Source organism: Rana temporaria, chromosome 3 (genome assembly GCF_905171775.1).
Source record: "Rana temporaria chromosome 3, aRanTem1.1, whole genome shotgun sequence".
In the NCBI taxonomy this organism is placed as follows: Eukaryota; Metazoa; Chordata; class Amphibia; order Anura; family Ranidae; genus Rana; species Rana temporaria.
This window is the reverse complement of record NC_053491.1, coordinates 51,812,326-51,831,573: the sequence shown is the minus strand read 5'-3', so window position 1 is coordinate 51,831,573 and position 19,248 is coordinate 51,812,326. Positions and strand designations below refer to the sequence as shown.

General features: G+C 43.0%; 1 protein-coding gene across 1 annotated transcript in view; it reads left to right on the top strand.

The window, feature by feature from the left end:
• Window positions 1-19,248, top strand: part of EFL1 (elongation factor like GTPase 1) — a 623,792-nt gene that overhangs the window by 586,472 nt on the left and 18,072 nt on the right. The window lies entirely within an intron of this gene.

Below are 19,248 nucleotides of genomic sequence, written 5' to 3'. Positions count from 1 at the left end.
AATCTCATTTCGTGGCAATGCACCGGCAGGGGACCCAAAAAGTAGATGGTTGGGACTGCTCTGTGCAGAACCATTGCACAAAGCAGGTAAGTATGTTTGCATAGCATATCAAACCATATATATAACATTAACAAAACAAACAATACATCAGTCCATACAGTGTTCTTTGGTATGAATTTGCTTGCATATGCCCATTCTTTCAAGCAAATCCATACCAAAGGACACTATGGACTGATGCTTTATTTTGTTTTGTTAATGTTATATATGGTTTGATATGATATGCGGATTTTGAAAATTGCTATTCCAACAGATTTACAGTGGAACTTCAGTAATTCTTTCAACTTTTCATCTATTAAATCTTCGGCCCTTGTTTTAATTTTGGATAGTTAAACATTTTTTTTCTGCCAGTAAATATTTTATACAGCCCACTTCCTTTTTTTTTTTTTGTCTGGGAAAAACGCCTAGGCTTATGACATCATGCACAGCTCTCTCTCTCACTTTTATAAGAGTTTGCCAGGGGGGGGGGGGGTAAATCATATGAGGGCCAAAGAGAGCTGCAGAGCTAGAGGGGTTTGTCTGTAAATCCAGGAAGTGAACCGGCAGCAGCTTCAGTAATAACAGTGGAGTTCATTTACTAAAACTGGAGAGTGTAAAATCTGGTGCAGCTCAGCTTCTAACTTCAGCTTGTTAAATTAACCACTTGCCGCCCGCCTTATGCAAAAAGACGTCGGTGGTTTCAATATCCTGAGTGGACGTCATATGACGTCCTTAGGATATTGAGCCGCTGCGCGCCCCCGGGGGCGCGCATCGCGGCGATCGTTGTTGCAGGGTGTCAGTCTGACACCACGCAACACCGATCTAGGTAAAGAGTCTCTGACGGTAATCGGCTTTTCCTCACTCGCATTTTTCAGACGCGAGTAGAGGAGAGCCGATCGGCTGCTCCTCTGACAGGGGGGGTTTGTTCTGATCGATTATCAGCACAGCCCCTCCCCCGAGGATACCCACTAGACCACCAGGGATGCAAAACACAGGTATGCTACCCTAGACCACCAGGGATGACAATGACAGAAATAATGGATGCCAATCAGTGCCCGCAATGGATGCCAATCAGTGCCCACAATGGGCATCACTGATTGGCAGGCATTGTTTGTGTCCGAAGTGTCCGCCATAATGTCGCAGTACCGAAAAAAAAACGCTGATCGCCGGCATTACTAGTAAAAAAAAAATATTAATAAAAATGCCATAAAACTACCCCCTATTTTGTAAACGCTATAACTTTTGCGCAAACCAATCAATAAATGTTTATTGTGATTTTTTTTTTTTTTACTAAAAATATGTAGAAGAATACGTATCGGCCTAAACTGAGGAAAATTTTTTTTTTATATATTTTTGGGGGATTTTTATTATAGCAAAAAGTAAAAAATATTATTTTTTTTCAAAATTGTCGCTCTATTTTTGTTTAATAGCGCAAAAACTAAAAACCGCAGAGGTGATCAAATACCACCAAAAGAAAGCTCTATTTGTGGGAAAAAAAGGACGCCAATTTTGTTCTTGAGCCATGTCGCACGACCGCGCAATTGTCAGTTAAAGCGACGCAGTGCCGAATCGCAAAAAGTGCTCTGGTCTTTGACCAGCAATATGGTCCGGGGGTTAAGTGGTTAAGGCCAGTCCACGTTTAGTCTAATATGGTCACACTCTCCGGGGAGGGAAAGGTTGAGTGCCCTCAGCTATTCACCGTCAATTTTTTTTTAAAATATATATTGGGTACCAGATATGCTACAGTAGGTATGGTAGTTTAATAATGCGGTGAACTAGCTAAAAAGAAGCAATGCTGAGATAGATTTCAGTTAGGGGGTATTGATCCTTTTGATACCAAGTTTTGTATTAAATATTTAAAAAGGCCAAGAAGGGTGAGATGAATGCATTAGGTTAAAAAAAAAAAATAGTTTCCTTCATGTGCCCTTCTCCTAATTCCCAAATGTAAAAATCATGTCCCAGAGATTTCTAATAAACATCATTGTTATTGATACCAAGCTCAGAGGGGGCTATGAGGGCTGTGGTTCACGCTTTCTATTATTTGTGAAACTTATAAATATCTCCTAAATGCCTTCTGAAATCTAAGCTTTATAGGTCCTAAGGGCCCTTTCATACTGATACGTTTTTGATTTACATTTGGTGTTTAAAAAGTGGAACAAAAATGCATGAAAAATGTATCCCCTTAAAATCCCTGTGGAACTCTTCACACCAATGTGCTGCGTGCTGCATTGTTAGTGCATGTTAAAAAAGCACACACAAAATGCACCTCACTGCATTGGAAAATGCATCACAAACACACCTGTAGTGCGTTTTTGGTATGTTTTTTTGAATCGCATGTACAAGGTTCACAGGTGCATGCTGGGAGACAGGAATCCAGAAAATGCACTAAAAATACATTGAGGCTTCATTCACATTAGAACGTCTCCAAAGTTGCACACTTTCCAGCATGACTTTGATGTGACTTTGGGTTCGACTTTGATTTCGACTTTACCAAAGTCCACTTTAAAAGCTGCACCAAAGTAGCACAGGCACCTTTTCAAAGTCGCTTGTGACTTTAAGTAGCACCGATTTGAACGGGTGCCATTGAAAAGAATGGGCTGTGATCTGTCATGTGTCTTGGATGTCCATAGTCCCATGACAAGTTGCACAAGTGTGAATGGAGCCTAAAAGTGCGTTAAAATGCATACCAAATTTTTAACCACTTCACACCCAGCTTATAGTCAATTGATGGCTGGGTGGTGGCTTTCCCATCCTGACTGGATGTCATATGACGTCCTGTCAGGAAGTGCCGATTGCGGGGATGATCAGTGCGCAATCTGTTATCGGCTGTATCCTGTGGATGACGGATCAGTGTACTGGCTTGCTGTTGGTACCATGTGATGGTAACATGACAGTTGTACACAATGGACGGCTTCCTTTCATACCATCCTTTGTGTACAATTGTGTTGCTAGCTGCGATTGGCCAATTTGATCACATAGTACTTACAGGGCCAATCACAGCCCACCTGTACCATGTGATTAGCTTTGACCAATATCTAGAAAGAAAAGGAGGGAGCACCGACCTTGTGCATTACCAAAGATAAAATGTATTAAAAAATATAACAAGAGTAATACAAATAAACATTATAAAAAGGCTCCAGGAATGTGAACCGTGTCTCTAGACACCTGCAACCTGGACCGGGTGTTAGGAGGAACCAGATGGCATTGCAAACGGTTAATGTGTTACGAGTGAGGACCCTCTTCTTCAGAGCCATGGCAATAGTAAACATGAAGATACCCATTGTTCTGAGGAGAGCTTCGGAAGGGTTGACTACACCACCTACCCATAGACCAAGCCCCCGAGCTCTGGAGATAGTGTTGTGCTATTAGCTTTGACCAATCACAACAAAACAAACTGAATGATTCAGTAAAATGCTTGCTTTTAGCAATGTAATTCACTGCTATAAGCAAGCATAATTTGTGGAAAAAAAACTGATCACTTCCCCAGAGTAGTACTATGTTACTAAGGTAACAACATATTGCTCTGTTCACAGTGTTAAAAAACAAAACAAAATGTAAAACGAAATGCAATTAAAAAAATAAAATTATAAAAATTATTTGTATGATCACTAGTGTCCCCGATCACCTCTACACCCGTTATATGATGACGCTGTATTGCACTGGTGACAGTATGTAAAAAGAAAAAAAATGATGACAAAAAAATCACAACTTCAAAAAACTTGCCATGCCTTTTACTAAATACCTTGGACCGTCTACTTTTCAAAAAGGCATAATTTGGAGGATATTTCTATGGTCCTTTTTGGGCATTTATGGGCCTCAAGAAATTAGATTTTTGACAGTTCATCAGGATTGATCAATTTTCAGATACTGTATCTCACAAAAGTAAATGGTTTTAATATATCTTTTCATGTGACAACACAGAAGAAATGACACTTTGCTACAATGTAAAGTAGTGAGTATACAGCTTGTATAAGGGGGTGTACTCACTTGTGAGATACTATATATATACCATAGTTTGGGTGGGGGATTTTTTTGCCGTCCCTCCAAGAAAATGGAGCACTTTTCTACAGACTAAATGATATACACTGATTTTGTTTTGTTTTTTCACCAAAGAAATGTAACAGAATACCGTATTTTCCGCTGCATAAGTCGCACCTGATCATAAGATGCGCCTAGGTTTTAGAGAAGGAAAACAAGAAAAAAAAAATTCTGAACCAAATGGTGTACTAAAATATTTTCCAGTGCCCATGAAATGCAGAGTGACCGTTGCCGTAGGAAATGCAGAGTGACCGTTGCCGTAGGAAATGCAGAGTGACCGTTGCCGTAGGAAATGCAGAGTGACCGTTGCCGTAGGAAATGCAGAGTGACCGTTGCCGTATGCTCTGTTTTCTGTCGCAGGAACCAGCTGGAAGACCGCCCGACGCCCATGGGGTGTTTGGAAGTCTGTCCCCCGCTCTCCTGCCTCTCTTCTGGTGGTAGCGGGAGGCAATGCGTGTGGTGGCAGGGGGCGGTGCCAGCGGCAGCGGGGCCTGTCATGTATTCACACCATAAGACGCAGGGACATTTCCGCCCATATTTCTGGGGGAAAAAAGTGCATCTTATAGTCCAAAAAATACTGTTGAGTTAAACTTATGAAGAACAATATTTGCAACATTTTATAACAGAAACGAAAAAAAACATGTTTTTTTTTTTTCAAACTTTTCAGTTTTTTTTGTTTAGCAAAAAAAAACCCAGTGGTGATTAAATACCACCAAAAGAAAGATCTAGATGTGTGAACAAAATGATAAAAATGTAGTTTGGGTACAGTGTTGCATGACTGCGCAATTGTCATTCAAAGTGAGATAGGTAGGCAGGTGGTTAGGTACACCAGTGTGAAGAACCCCCGGGTGTTTGGTGTGCAACTTTTACCTGTAGAGTAGGCATTCTATTTACATCTTCCACTGACTAGCACCTGCACATAGTGGAGTTGTCCTTTAAATTGAAGCACTGATCGGCAATGATCTCTGGTGACTATAAAATGAGTCTATATAAAGCTGCTCAACTGCAAGAAGCCTGACCGCTATGGGGCATGAATGTCAGCTGTTTGTGGAATTGCCAGTTTAATGCAAAGGGGGGGAAATGTGAGCAATGAAGAGTAATGCCCGGTACACATGATCCGATTATCGGACGAATGGTCGTCCGTTTTTTTTTAATGCTAATCTCACGTCAAATCTGTTGAGTTTACTAAAGTCACAAAATTCTCGTACGGCAGAATAAAAAATCGGAAGTGATGTCATGTGTTGTAATGCATTTGTATTGCATTTTCGAACGACAGCTGTACTGATTAAATGAAAATCGTACGATCTGGCATCATACGAAAAAAAATTCTGTGCATGTCCGATAGAATAAAATCGGATGAACTGTCCTGATCGGCTCTCGGAAGCTCTGTACTAATGATCCGATTATCGTACGATCGTTTCGAAAGCGGCATTTTTCGTACGATTTTCGGAAAGGTGTGTACGGGGCATTTTTTCGTAACGTGTGTTCGGGGCTTAAGCCCCGTACACACAAATCCAAAAATCGTACGAAAAATGCCGCTTTCGAAACGATCGTACGATAATCGGATCGTTAGTACAGAGCTTCCGAGAGCCGATCAGGACAGTTCGTACGATTTTATTCTCGGACATGCACGTAATTTTTTTTCGTACGATGCCAGATCGTACAATTTTCGATTGCCGTTCGAAAATGCAATACAAATGCATTACAACACATGACATAACTTCCGATTTTTTATTCTGCCGTACGAGAATTTTCGTGACTTTAGTAAACTCAACAGATTCGACGTGAGATTAGCATACAAAAAAAACGGACGACCATTCATCCGATAATCGGATCCTGTGTACCAGGCATAAAGTAAGAGCAGAACTCCAAGGTACGGCTGGACATTGTATTATTATTTTCTAACAAACAGATCATATTTTATACCTAGCACAGTTCTAATAATTCTAAATCATATGGTTATAATATTTTATGCTTCAGTCCATCCTACAAGTCAGGACAAATTTATGGCCCTGGAGGTTAGCGCTATTCTCTCTGTTTGTTTTTTATATATTAAAATGGATCTCATCTGTCATTTCGAGCAAGTCATTAAATTTGTCCTCTGTGACACTTGACATTTCAAAGACTAATGTATTTCCTTAATAAAATGGTTCACATTGTGTTTGCCAGGCTGTATCCCAAAATGCATTTATCTTCTCTAAGATATATGGTTTATTTTTTTGTGCCTTTTCAAAGAAAGAACTTTTATTTGTAGCAGACCAGGAAACTGTTACATGCCTTTGAAAAACAAAAAATAAAAATTCTTATGCCTGCATTATATCAGTCTCTTATAAAAAATAAAAAAAAATCTGCGAGATTGTAAAGCACATCATTTAGGCTTTGTCCCTGAGCAGTCGTAAGGCTAAGCAACTCTTGGCTGTGCAATAGTGTTGACAAATGCAGTACGACTGAAATTCATTTAATTTATCAACTCAATTACAATAGAAAGTCATCCGTGATTTTCTTCTGTACTATCCCGGAAAACCAGGGCTTTGAAATTGATATATAACAGACACAGACATGTGCCACCCTCACGCAATATATTGTAATATAATCAAGGATCAGGATTAAACTGGGTGTGTTTGGTCAGGCTAGTCATCTAGACAAAGACTTTTCTCGAATTTACTGCGAATACTAGATTCTTGTAAATCCTACATTCTTTATTTATATACATGGTATTGTTAAGATCTCAGATCTTTGAAGGCTTGGCAGCATTTCGTCTTTATCTTTTTGGCATGTGGATTGGAGTAATGGGCATCAGCTGTGCAGGGCTTAAATCTCCTATACCGAATTTCGATAATGTTACTTTTTAGCATTCAGCGCCAAAATACAATGTATAGCAGATAAAACGGTAATGCTACTTGCTGATAGGTTTTCCATGTTTAATGTTTGTGCTTACCTTTTACTCACTTAAACCATGTAACCATTTAAACCATATAGTCTCAGGTGTCCTCCAAACTCATCTCTAGCTGAACCTCCACCGCACGCGATTTTCTAATCCATTAACGTCATTGACTCAATATGGGCCTGTGTCCATAGAAGTGAACAATGTCACCAGCATCCCGCCGCTTTGTTTGTTCTGCGGGGCAGGGAAGGACCCGGCCCACTGCTGATTGGACTAGAAAATAGTGCAAAGCAGAGGTTTCGACACAGATGAGTTTGGAAAGTGCCCAAGCTTGTTTCTAGTCTTGATCTTAGCAAAGGGGATAATGTTGGAGTGTGCAATATTTTCGTATATCAATGCAGAAATGAAACAGTGATTTGTCATATCGGAACAGCTGTCTGATATGGCTGTAAAGCTACTTCATTTATCAGTGGACCATCTGTTGTCCTTATTTAAAGTATAATACTAATGGAGCAGAATGATGTTAATGGCTGGGTGTAATGATAAAGCATTCCATCTTTGACAATGCCATCCACTGCAGGATAGACAAAGGACCCTTATGAGGTTGTCATGGTTGTTTCTTAGTATAAACAGTCTTGTGTATTATAAAGGCAGTAACTAGGCACACTCTCTCTCCTTCTCTCCCTCTCTCTCTCTCCCTCCCTCCCTCCCCCTCTTTACCCCTCTCTCCCCCTCCCTCTCCGTCTCCCCCTCCCTTCCTCTCTCCCCCCCCTGCCTCCCTCCCTCTCTCACTCTGCCTCTCTCACTCTCCCTCCATGCCTCCCTCTCTCTCTCCCTCCCCCTCTCTCTCCCTCCCCCTCTCTCTCTCTCTCCCTCCCCCTCTCTCTCTCTCTCCCTCCCCCTCTCTCACTCTCCCTCCATGCCTCCCTCTCCCTCTCTCTCTCCCTCCCCCTCTCTCTCCCTCCCCCTCTCTCTCTCTCTCCCTCCCCCCCTCTCTCTCTCTCTCCCTCCCCCTCTCTCTCTCTCCCTCCCCCTCTCTCTCCCTCCCCCCTCTCTCTCTCCCTTTCTATCCCTCCCCCTCTCTTCACCCTCCCCTCTCTCCACCCTCTCTCTCCTCCTCTCTCTCTCCCCCCATCCCCTCCCATTCTCCCTCCCACCATCTCTCCCACCCCCCCTCTCTTTCACCCCCCTCTCTTTCACCCACCCTCTCTTTCACCTGCCCTCTCTCTCCCTCCCCTCTCACCCCCTCTCTCTCTCCCTCCCTCCCCCCATCTCTCTCCCTCCCTCCCCCCCTCTCTCTCCCTCCCTCCCCCCCTCTCTCTCCCTCCCTCCCCTCTCTCTCTCCCTCCCCCTCTCTCTCTCCCTCCCTTCTCCTCTCTCTCCCTCCATCCCTTCTCTCTCTCTCTCCATCCCTCCCTCCATCCCTTCTCTCTCTCCATCCCTCCCTCCATCCCTTCTCTCTCTCCATCCCTCCCTCCATCCCTTCTCTCTCTCCATCCCTCCCTCCATCCCTTCTCTCTCTCTCTCTCTCTCTCTCTCTCTCCCCCTTCTCTCTCTCTCCATCCATCCCTTCTCTCTCTCCCTCCCTCCATCCCTTCTCTCTCTCTCTCCCTCCCTGCTTCCTCTCTCTCTCCCTCCTCTCTCTCCCTCCCTCCCTCCTCTTTCTCCCTACCTCCCCTCTCTCTCTCTCCCTGCCTTCCTCCCTTCCCCATCTCTCTCCCTCCCTCCCTTTCCCCTCCCCCTCTCTCTCCCTCCCTCCCTTTCCCCTCCCCTCTCCCTCCCCCCCTGCAGTTTGGAGACCACTGGTTTTGGGCTTAATACTATGCTCACTATCCGTTAATGTACAAAATACATATCTTTATGCATTAACTGTTGCATTATAACCCAGAACTGCTTAAGAGAAAAAAATAACTTTTGCTAAATTCTGGTTGCTACATCTTTCAGCTTTGCACTGCTATTAATGAGCCATGTAGAGATAGTTACCATTGTGTCTTTTTATGGCAAAACCACACAGAAGTCACAGAGCTTATGAACTACGAGTCTAGGCCAGATGTTAGTAAACACCCTTGCCTAGTCTGTTCTGTGTGCAAGAATCCAATTATAGTGTCTTTCCATATTATTCGCAGAATGTCGTTGCCCACTGTTAAAGTACTCTATATCTTACAAAGATTGAAGCTCAGTTTAAAGGTCGATTTGTCCTCCAGAGTCTTATTTCAAGTATCTCTGCATTGGAAAAGAACAACCCCTCCCTCTTTACAAGAGTGGATTACCATATGGGCATCACTCTACGTTACAAACGTATTATTTACCAACACAGGGGTTGTCCTGCTAAATGCATGAAGGTTTGGGATGGTTGGCTGAGCATCCCTGGCGTGGCACCCGATGATCTGGTGATGAATAGATTCTTATTGTGAAGTCACGTACAGATGAGAGTCAACAAATGTACATCCATTATACTAGGAAAGTGTTATATACGCGTATTGATCTGGGTCAGTAACGCTGGCCTATGACTATCTGTATTGAGTGATGTGCTAGTCAATTCTATCACTGCTATTGACATAATAAGGCACATGTGGAGACATGTACACCATCAAATGGTTTGAATTGTTTAACCACTTGAGACCCGCACTATTGACAAAAGACGTCAACAGCGCGGCTCTCAGGTGCCAACTGGACGTCTTTGGACGTCATTTGAAAGCATTACCCGCGCGCGCCACTGGGGGGCGTGCAGCGGGTAAACACTGTCCCGGCGCATAGCTGGGGACCCGATGCGTGTACCTGGAGGCCGCGATGTCCGCCGGGTACACGCGATCGTCGGTAACACAGCAGGGACGTGGAGCTCTGTGTGTAAACACAGAGCTCCACGTGCTGTCAGAGGAGAGAAGACCGATCTGTGTCTCTTGTACATAGAGACACAGAATCGGTCACCTCCCACAGTCACCCCCCTCCCCCCACACAGTTAGAACACACCCAGGATACACATTTAACCCCTTCCTCACCCCCTAGTGTTAACCCCTTCACTGCCAGTCACATTTATACAGTAATTAGTGCATTTTTATAGCACTGATCGCTGTATAAATGTGAAGCGCCAAATTTGTGTCAAAAGTGTCCGATACGTCCGTCGCAATATCGCAGTCCCAATAAAAATCGCAGATCACCGCCATTAATAGTAAAAAAAAAAATAATAAAAATCATAATTTTGTCCCCTATTTTGTAGGCGCTATAACTTTTGCGCAAACCAGTCGCTTATTGCGATTGTTTTTTTTTTTTACAAAAATACGTCGAAAAATGCGTATCGGCCTTAACTGAGAAAAAAAATATTTTTTTTTAAAAAAAAATGGGATATTTATTATAGCAACAAGTAAAAAATATATATATTTTTTTTAAATTGTCGCTCTTTTTTTGTTTATAGCGCAAAAAATAAAAACCGCAGAGGTGATCAAATACCACCAAAATAAAGCTCTATTTGTGGGGAAAAAAGGACGTCAATTTTGTTTGGGAGCCACGTCGCACGATCGCGCAAATGTCGGTTAAAGCAACTCAGTGCCGTAAGCTGAAATTTCGCCTGGGAACGAAGGGGGTTTATGTGCCCAGTAAGGAAGTGGTTAATACACATTTTTTCTGATTTAACCACTTGCTGACTGCCCTATACCAGTTTTACTGCTACAGGCGGCAGCTGTGCGTCGGATCACGTAAATTTACGTGATCCCACATTTCCGCCTGCAGGGGGCGTGTGGGAATGAATGGAATGGATGTGTTTCTGCAAAGCAAAGAATCCATCACTTCCCCTAGTGAAAGCAGCGCACATAGTAAACACAAACACTGGCGAGGCACACAGTTAACCCTTTGATCGCTGGTGATCAGGGTGGATTTGATTTAAATCACTAGTAAAAAGGTTTGATTTAAATCGACTCAATTTAAATCATCATTTTTAAAGAGCAACTGTCATCTCTGTCCCGCAGCGGCTCCTCCTCTGACCCGCTGTTGACTCACCGACAGTCCTATTCACTTTAATGGGACGGCTGGTGACGCGGAAGTGACACAACAAGGTGAGGCACGTGGCGGCAGCGGGGTGAGTGGCACTTTTACCCCCTTCCCGCCCAGACCAATTTTCAGCTTTCGGTGTTCTCACTCTTTGAATGACAATTGTGCGGTCATGCAACACTGTACCCAAATTACATTTTATCATTTTTTTTCACACAAGTAGAGCTTTCTTTTTGTGGTATTAAATCACCTCTAGGTTTTTTATTTTTTGCAAAAAAAGAAAATTTAGGTGAAAAAAAAGTTTCATAGTTTGTTATAAAATTTGGAAAACAGGTAATTTTTCTCCTTCATTGATGTGCGCTGATGAGGCAGCACTGATAGGCACTGATAGGGTGGCACTGGTAGGCACTGATAGGGCGGCACTGATGGGCACTACTGTTAGGGCAGCACTAATGGGCACTGATAGGCGGCACTGATGGGTGACACTGATGGTTGGCACTAATGGACGGCACTGATAGGTGGCACTGATAGGTGGCAGTGATGGGCACTGGTGACACTGATAGGCAGCACTGATTGGTGACACTGATGATAAGATATTGATTGGCAGCACTGGTGGGCATTGATAGGATGGCACTGATAGGATGGCACTGATAGGATGGCACTGATAGGATGGCACTGATAGGATGGCACTGATAGGATGGCACTGATAGGATGGCACTGATAGGATGGCACTTATAGGATGGCACTGATAGGATGGCACTGATGGTTGGCACTAATGGACGGCACTGATAGGTGGCACTGATAGGTGGCAGTGATGGGCACTGGTGACACTATTAGGCAGCACTGATTGGTGACACTGATGATAAGACATTGATTGGCAGCACTGGTGGGCATTGATAGGTGGCACTGATAGGATGGCACTGATAGGATGGCACTAATGGACGGCACTGATGGTTGACACTGATAGGACGGCACTGGTGACACTGATAGGCAGCACTGATCGGTGACACTGATGATGAGGCATTGATTGGCAGCACTGGTGGGCACTGTGGGCACTGATGAGTCAGCCGCGGCTTTCTGTGTGAGGGAGCGATCTCCCTCTGACGGAAGCCGGCGATCACCTTTTTTTTCCTCGCGCTGACAGCGCGAGGGAAAACAAATCTGATTATCGATCTTCTGTTTACATCATGTGATCAGCTGTCATTGACTGACAGCTAATCACGTGGTAAGGGGCCGGGATCTGTGATCAACCAAGTCTCATAGATTCGGTGATCACAGAGCGCGCTCATGCATGGGAGGACGTCATATGATGGCCTCCCGACAATTAAGGCCCGCGCTGTAGCCGTCATTCAGCTATAGCGTGGGCGGGAGGAGGTTAAGGAGACAATTTGCAAAAATAATTCATATACTCACAGGCATATCATTGTATTTTTTTCTGTTCACACTCTCGGGTAGATTATATTTCGGCATTAGTTGGATGACACCCAAGGATTTCAGGTTGATGACTTGCACCCTGTTGCGGCACCGGGCCTCGAACACAAAGACCATTGAGACGTGGTGTGTGACAGCGGGCTTCACCTCACACTTCACCAATCCACACTTCCCCGACCTGCAGGCTTTGAGAAATCCAGAGAGCAGCAAGAGACAGCCTTGTATTCTTAAAAGATTTCAAGGCGTATGTATTACACGAGTTTGCATTTCAATTGCTAGGAATTTCCATGTGGAAATGATTAAATATATAAAAGTGTGAAGACCTCGTTGGCACGGCTATTCACCGCTATTCCTGAAACCTGAACTCTTTTAAATGGGGAAAAATATACCATATTTGTAAGTAGGCTTTATTTTTCTATGAATGTTCAGGGCACATGTTATACAGCACTGGGCTCAGTTTCCTAATTTGTCTCTTATTTATTGATGTGAATAGACTCTGCCATACTTATTGGCTTAGGTAAAATGTAAATCTCTATAGATATTCATGTAAATCTGGCTAGTTTGTAATGGAGATTTGTATTGTGGAGGAACTGATTTAGGAAACTAATCCACAGTGCAAATGTCTTAAGCATTCTCATCACAAGTAATCACTATTACATATTCCACTGTAATTTGTGAAATATGTTAATTTCCTAAGATCGCCAGCTCCATCCTGTGGCCATAATGCAGTATTTTCCCGATTGAGGTATTTCAGGAAAATACTGCATTATGGCCATTAGATGGAGCTGATGATCATAGGAAATAAACATAATAGACAAGGGTTGACACTTGCACAGCAAATCTTTTATAATGTAAGAGGTTAGCTCGGTAGCGGGGTGTGTGACCCCCTGGATGGGTTCACTACACACGGAACGATACAGAGAAACAGCCGAAGACAGTTGAAAACAAAGAATTTGGTTTATTCTTCCATCTTGCTGGAAACAAATGCAAGCATCAAAACAGCATAAACAATATCAAACATAAAATAAACCCTGGCCACTTGGGGCATCTACCTTCACCACACAGGAACCTATCTTTGGAGTTTGGCACAGCCTACTGCTGAGCAGACACTGCTGGTCATACAGCAGAAAAACTAATAGTCTTTTTGATTTTTATCACACAGAAAAAATCAACAGCACCTCACCTCTTCAGAAGTATTTCTGCCCACTGCTCTCCTTCACTCAAAAAGCCTCAGGATGCAGCAATCAGTAGTAATCCTCTGGATTACTTATAGAGGCCTTAATTGCCTCATTCTGAACAGCTGAAGTTTTTCAACGTCCTTAAACCTTTCTGGCTACTTCTGCAGCTGACACCCGATAATAATTGGTGTATTGTCTAAACAAGGCAGAAATGTATCTCCCGTCTGTGACAACACCCACAGATTTACCTGACTTCCTGTCACAATAAGTAGACCCCAAGTTGTGTGCCTGCACTGCTCCATTACAGTAATCAAAGGATGGCCTAATAAACCTGCCTGTTAGTTAACCACTTGACCTCCAGATGATTTATCCCTCTTCATGACCAGTTCATTTTTTCCTATACAGCACTTTGTTACTTTAACTGACAATTGCAGTGCCGGGACAAGGTCAACTAGAGACCAGGTCGAACATGCAAAATTGTGCCCCCCCCCCCAAAAAAAACAGCACTAATCTGCATGCTTAGCTCAAATAATTCCCCTCCCCAAGCCCCATTGTTGCAGAAATCCCCCCTCCCCCAATTCAAATCTCCCTATAGAAAGTACCCCACCAACATCATATTACCTTTTCTAGCACAAATCCCCCTCCCCATCTACCCACTGAACACAAACCCCCCCCCCAAAAAAAATCACCACCCCTAGCACACCCCCCCTCCCAACACAAATCCTCTCCCCCCAATCTCTGTGTGGTGTCCCCAGGCCCAAACCTCACATGATTCCACAGTGTCCAGGGCAGCCACCCCTTGTCCTGGCCCTGACAATTGCACGGTCGTGCGACGCTGTACCCAAATACAATTTATGTCCTTTTTCCCCACAAATAGAACTTTCTTTTGGTGGTATTTGATGACTTCTGCGATTTTTTTTTTTTTTTTTTGCGATATAAAGAAAAAAATATATACATTTTTGCTTTCTGCTATAAAACATATCCAATAAAAAATAAAATTTCTTCCTCAATTTAGGCCAATATGTATTCTTCCATATATTTTTTGTAAACAAATCTCAATAAGCGTATATTGATTGATTTGCTCAAAAGTTATAGCGTCTACAAACTATGGTATTTTTTACTAGTAATGGTGACGATCAGCAACTGACAGATTTACGTTCCACTTTGGAACACCTACAAACAAAAATACTGTCCAGAAATTGGAAATTATATGTATGACAAAAAAGCGTTTTACTTCGATCTTCATGCATTTACAAGTAAAGACTGCACAGTTTCGAACAGGAACGCCGTACTTCATCAAGCCGCATGTGTTCTGTTCAACATTTTAACCACTTTTATTGGCCAATGTATCAGCCTAGAGTGCGCACAGATGTGTCCTTTCACTAATCTAATACATCTGTGCGCACTCTAGGCTGATACATTGGCCAATAAAAGTGGTTAAAATGTTGAACGGAACACATGCAACTTGATGAAGTACGGCGTTCCTGTCCGAAACTGTGCAGTCGTTATTGTATATGCATGAAGATTGAAGTAAAACGCTTTTGTTTTGTTATATATCTGGTGAATCTTTAGAAAAGAGGTGTCATACCTTGTCTATATATATATATATATATATATATATATATATATATATATAATCTCTGCTACAGGTCCCTTGAATTTCCCACACATACCTGTAGCATCCTAAAAAAAAGCCTACAGTTTTGGCCAATAGCTGTGTTTTTATACCTGCAGCGTTTTTTTTTTTTTTGAGAGACTTGGTATCCATATTAAAGTGGAGGTTCCATCAAAAAAACAATTTTGCTTTAAACTGTAGCTTACGACTAAAAAAGAAAAAAAAAAAGATTTTTTTTTTTTTTTTTACTCATCTGGAAATGCCTGTTGCTATGCGGTCCCACAAAATCTGCCTTTGAAACCACCTAGGATTCTGACATCATCTCCCTCTAATGCTCCTGGGAAATGTGTGTCATCATTTCCCAGGATGCAGTGCGCTGTCCAATTATCACTCCCCATCCAAGACTTCCAGGAAGTAAGTGTTTGTAGGTTTCACAATGCCCACAAGCAAAATGACAACGGTGTGGACATAGTTTTATAAACTATCTTTTTTGAATATCTATGCGGATCGGCGGCGGATTGTAAAATAGTAAGTGACCAGATTAATATTTTAAAAACGCAAGATGAAAGGACATACATTTAAAAAATGCTAATTGTGGTTGGAACTCCGCTTTAAGTATTACAAATTATTTACTAGGGGACTGTGAGAGGCTGGAATCTCTATATGTTTCAACACAAAGTGCCTTCAGCCACATAGGAAATTTACGTTTTTATTTTTGTGTCTCGACACAAGGCTATTTCTATTTTTCTTTATCCCTTAAAGCCTGTCTCCAGGGAAAGTAAAAAGAGTGGGGGGGGGGCTGGTAAGGACAAGTCTGATCATTGGAGGAGAGCAGGCTGAATTCCCAGCAAAGCTAGAGAACTGACCACAGTGTGCTCTCCTGCTTAGTGTGGTCAGTTTTTATTAGGAAAGCAGAGGGACTAACAGGGACACCAGGGATTTCATACAAAGGAAGCAATACAAAGAGAACAGGATACTGTCTCATACAAGTACATGGTACAACGGGTGCATATAAGGAATATGAGGTGTTGGAGTAACAGACGCTTTAAATGCTGGTTTAGGTCTAGGGAGCAGGGAATCAGGTAAATAAAAGTGATTTTTCTGGTTCTGGCTAGGGTGTATAGCTACAAGCTCATACTACTTGACTTTTGATCCCTTGACTGGTTCTTATCCGGGGTGGATTTCTTAAAGGCCCAGGCTGGGGTTTACAGTCGCAGGCTCGTTATGCTTGCCTTCTGGTAAGCCTCCATCTTTTAAAGGTGTTATCCTTGGTGGTGGTTGTTGTTATTGACCTCTAACTATTTGTACTGGTTTCAACACAAGATTTGTTCCACATATTAATTTTTTCAACTGGGAGTACAGCTGCAAGCTGTTCAGGCTTGCCTTAGCCAATTGAACTTTTTTACTATTGGACTTTTCTGAATTCACTTCAAGGGTATTTTGTCCACACATTTTTATTACATTTTTATTAGTTTAATTATCTATTTATCACAGCGCAACTCCATTTTCTTTTTTCTTGCATTTTTGGTGTGTATAACACTTAGTTGTTGCAGCTTATGCCATTTATGTTGTTTTGTTTAATTTTAGCGCGGTAATCTCCTGTTTTCTATTAAGTTTAGGAAAAAACTTACATTTTGGATGCTCAGCCTTGTCGGTGTCCATATGCTGTCGGCGTCCATCGGCGGCCGCGTCCGTCTGCGGCCTTGCGCGGGGTCCGTCCAGCCTTGTCGGTGTCCGTCTGCTGTCTTGCCTGGCGGCCTTGTCCGGCGTCCGTCTGTGGCCTTGCGCGGGGTCCGTCCAGCCTTGTCGGTGTCCGTCTGCTGTCTTTCGTGGGGTCCATCCAGCCTCCATCCAGCCTTGTCGGTGTCCGTCGCGTCCGTCTGCCGGTCTGTCCAGCGTCCATCCGCGGCCTTGTCCGGCGTCCGTCTGCGGCCTTGCGTGGGGTCCATCCAGCCTCCATCCAGCCTTGTCGGTGTCCGTCGCGTCCGTCTGCCGGTCTGTCCAGCCTTGTCAGTGTCCATCTGCTGTCGGTGTCCATCGACGGCCGCGTCCGTCTGCGGCCTTGCACGGGGTCCGTCCAGCCTTGTCGGTGTCCGTCTGCTGTCTTGCCTGGTGGCCTTGTCCGGCGTCCGTCTGCGGCCTTGCGCGGGGTCCGTCCAGCCTTGTCGGTGTCCGTCTGCTGTCTTTCGTGGGGTCCATCCAGCCTCCATCCAGCCTTGTCAGTGTCCGTCGCGTCCGTCTGCCGGTCTGTCCAGCCTTGTCAGTGTCCGTCGCATTCGTCTGCCAGGGGTTGCAGCGTTGTGTGTTTGAGTTTGGCGCCTCGGTCGAGCTGTGCAGAGTCGGATTTCCGGTTTGTTCGGCTCCTCTCGCGTGGCTGCGGTCGGAGCCGAGCGTGGCCCGAGCCTAGCCGAGTGCGCAATACACTCGGCTCGGTATTTGTCAGTCTTTGTCGGCCGCGATCAGAGATGGTGGGGATCGGCGTATAACGCGTACCCACGATTTTCCCCTGATTTTAAGGGGGAAAATGTGCGCGTTATACGCCGATAAATACGATATATATATTTATGGTGCACACAATATAAACGCGCTGTGCACTTATTACCAATACACAAACATATCAACAAATGAGGATTTTTATAACTTGATCCCATCTTCGAATGTCAGCTGCACAGGATTATTGAAGTAATCTTTAGATGATGTTTGCTCCCAGCCATATCTACAGCTGAGCCACCTATATGACCATACACTTACATCGCCTTTGTTTCTCCTTTGAAAGAGTCCTGTCACCGTTCGGTTTCAGAAATCTGCAGCTGAGTCTTTGAATTAAGTCATATATGAGCAGCTTGCAGAAGAGAGAATAAATATGAATATAAAGTCAAATTCTTCCGTATTTGAGAATGGAAGAAAATCTTTTCATGTGTCAGTGTAATCAGCGAGCGGATGTCCAGATAACATGTGGCATTGGGTATTTAGCCCTCTTTTATCTGCCAGACAAAAACACTGTGAAGATTCATACGTATACTCCGCCTTTTAATACCATCAAACCAGATAGATTATAGCGAAAAATAAAGAAAATGTAGACAACATGAAAGAATTGTATTCTAACAGAAAAAAAAAAAGAATTTTCAAATAATTATTTCCAAAGGAGCTGCCTCGTTCTTTGTGGTGCAGCTGATAAAAGGCAAGCATTGAAATGTACTAATTCCAAGTGTGTCTCCAAAGGTAACTAACTACACCCCAGAAATCCCCTTATATAAGGACTGGAAATGCACAATTCTTTGTCATGCCCCACTACATTATCAGCGAACGCAGAATGCTTTTGTCAAGAAACCTTTAATTGCAAGAAAAAAAATAACAGCCTCAATAATTATTCAATTTATAGAAATGAAATGTGCTTTCACCGAGAGACAAACAGCTATTGAAGGAGGCTTCCCTATCTTTCAAATAAATAAATAAATCTCAGGGATTGATGGGGAACAGACATACATGGGTGTTGCCTGATTAGCTATGGCATATTACAAGGGAACAAAGACTCTCCATCCACATCATGCCTCACATGCTGTTAAAAAGCCTGAATATCTTAAACAAGAAATAATCCGGTTTTATGCAACTGATTTAACCACTAGTCCACCGCGCCTATTTTGGCAGTTCTCTCCTTCATGTAAAAATCACAATTTTTTTGCTAGAAAATTAATCAGAACCCCCAAACATTATATTTTTTTTTTAGCAGACACCTTATGGAATAAAATGGCGGCCATTGCAACTTTTTTTTCTCGCACGGTACTTGCGCAATAATTTTTCAAACACCTTTTTTTTTGGAAAAAAAACGATTTCATGGATTAAAAAATAGCAAAACAGTAAAGTTAGCCCAATTGTTTTGTATAATGTGAAAGATGATGTTACGCCGAGTAAATAGATACCTAACATGTCACGCTTTAAAATTGCGCATTACACATGGAATGGCGCCAAACTTCGGTACTTAAAAATCTCCATAGGCGACGCTTTAATTTTTTTTACAGGTTACAGAGGAGGTCTAGTGCTAGAATTGTTGCACACGCTCTAACACACACGGCAATACCTCA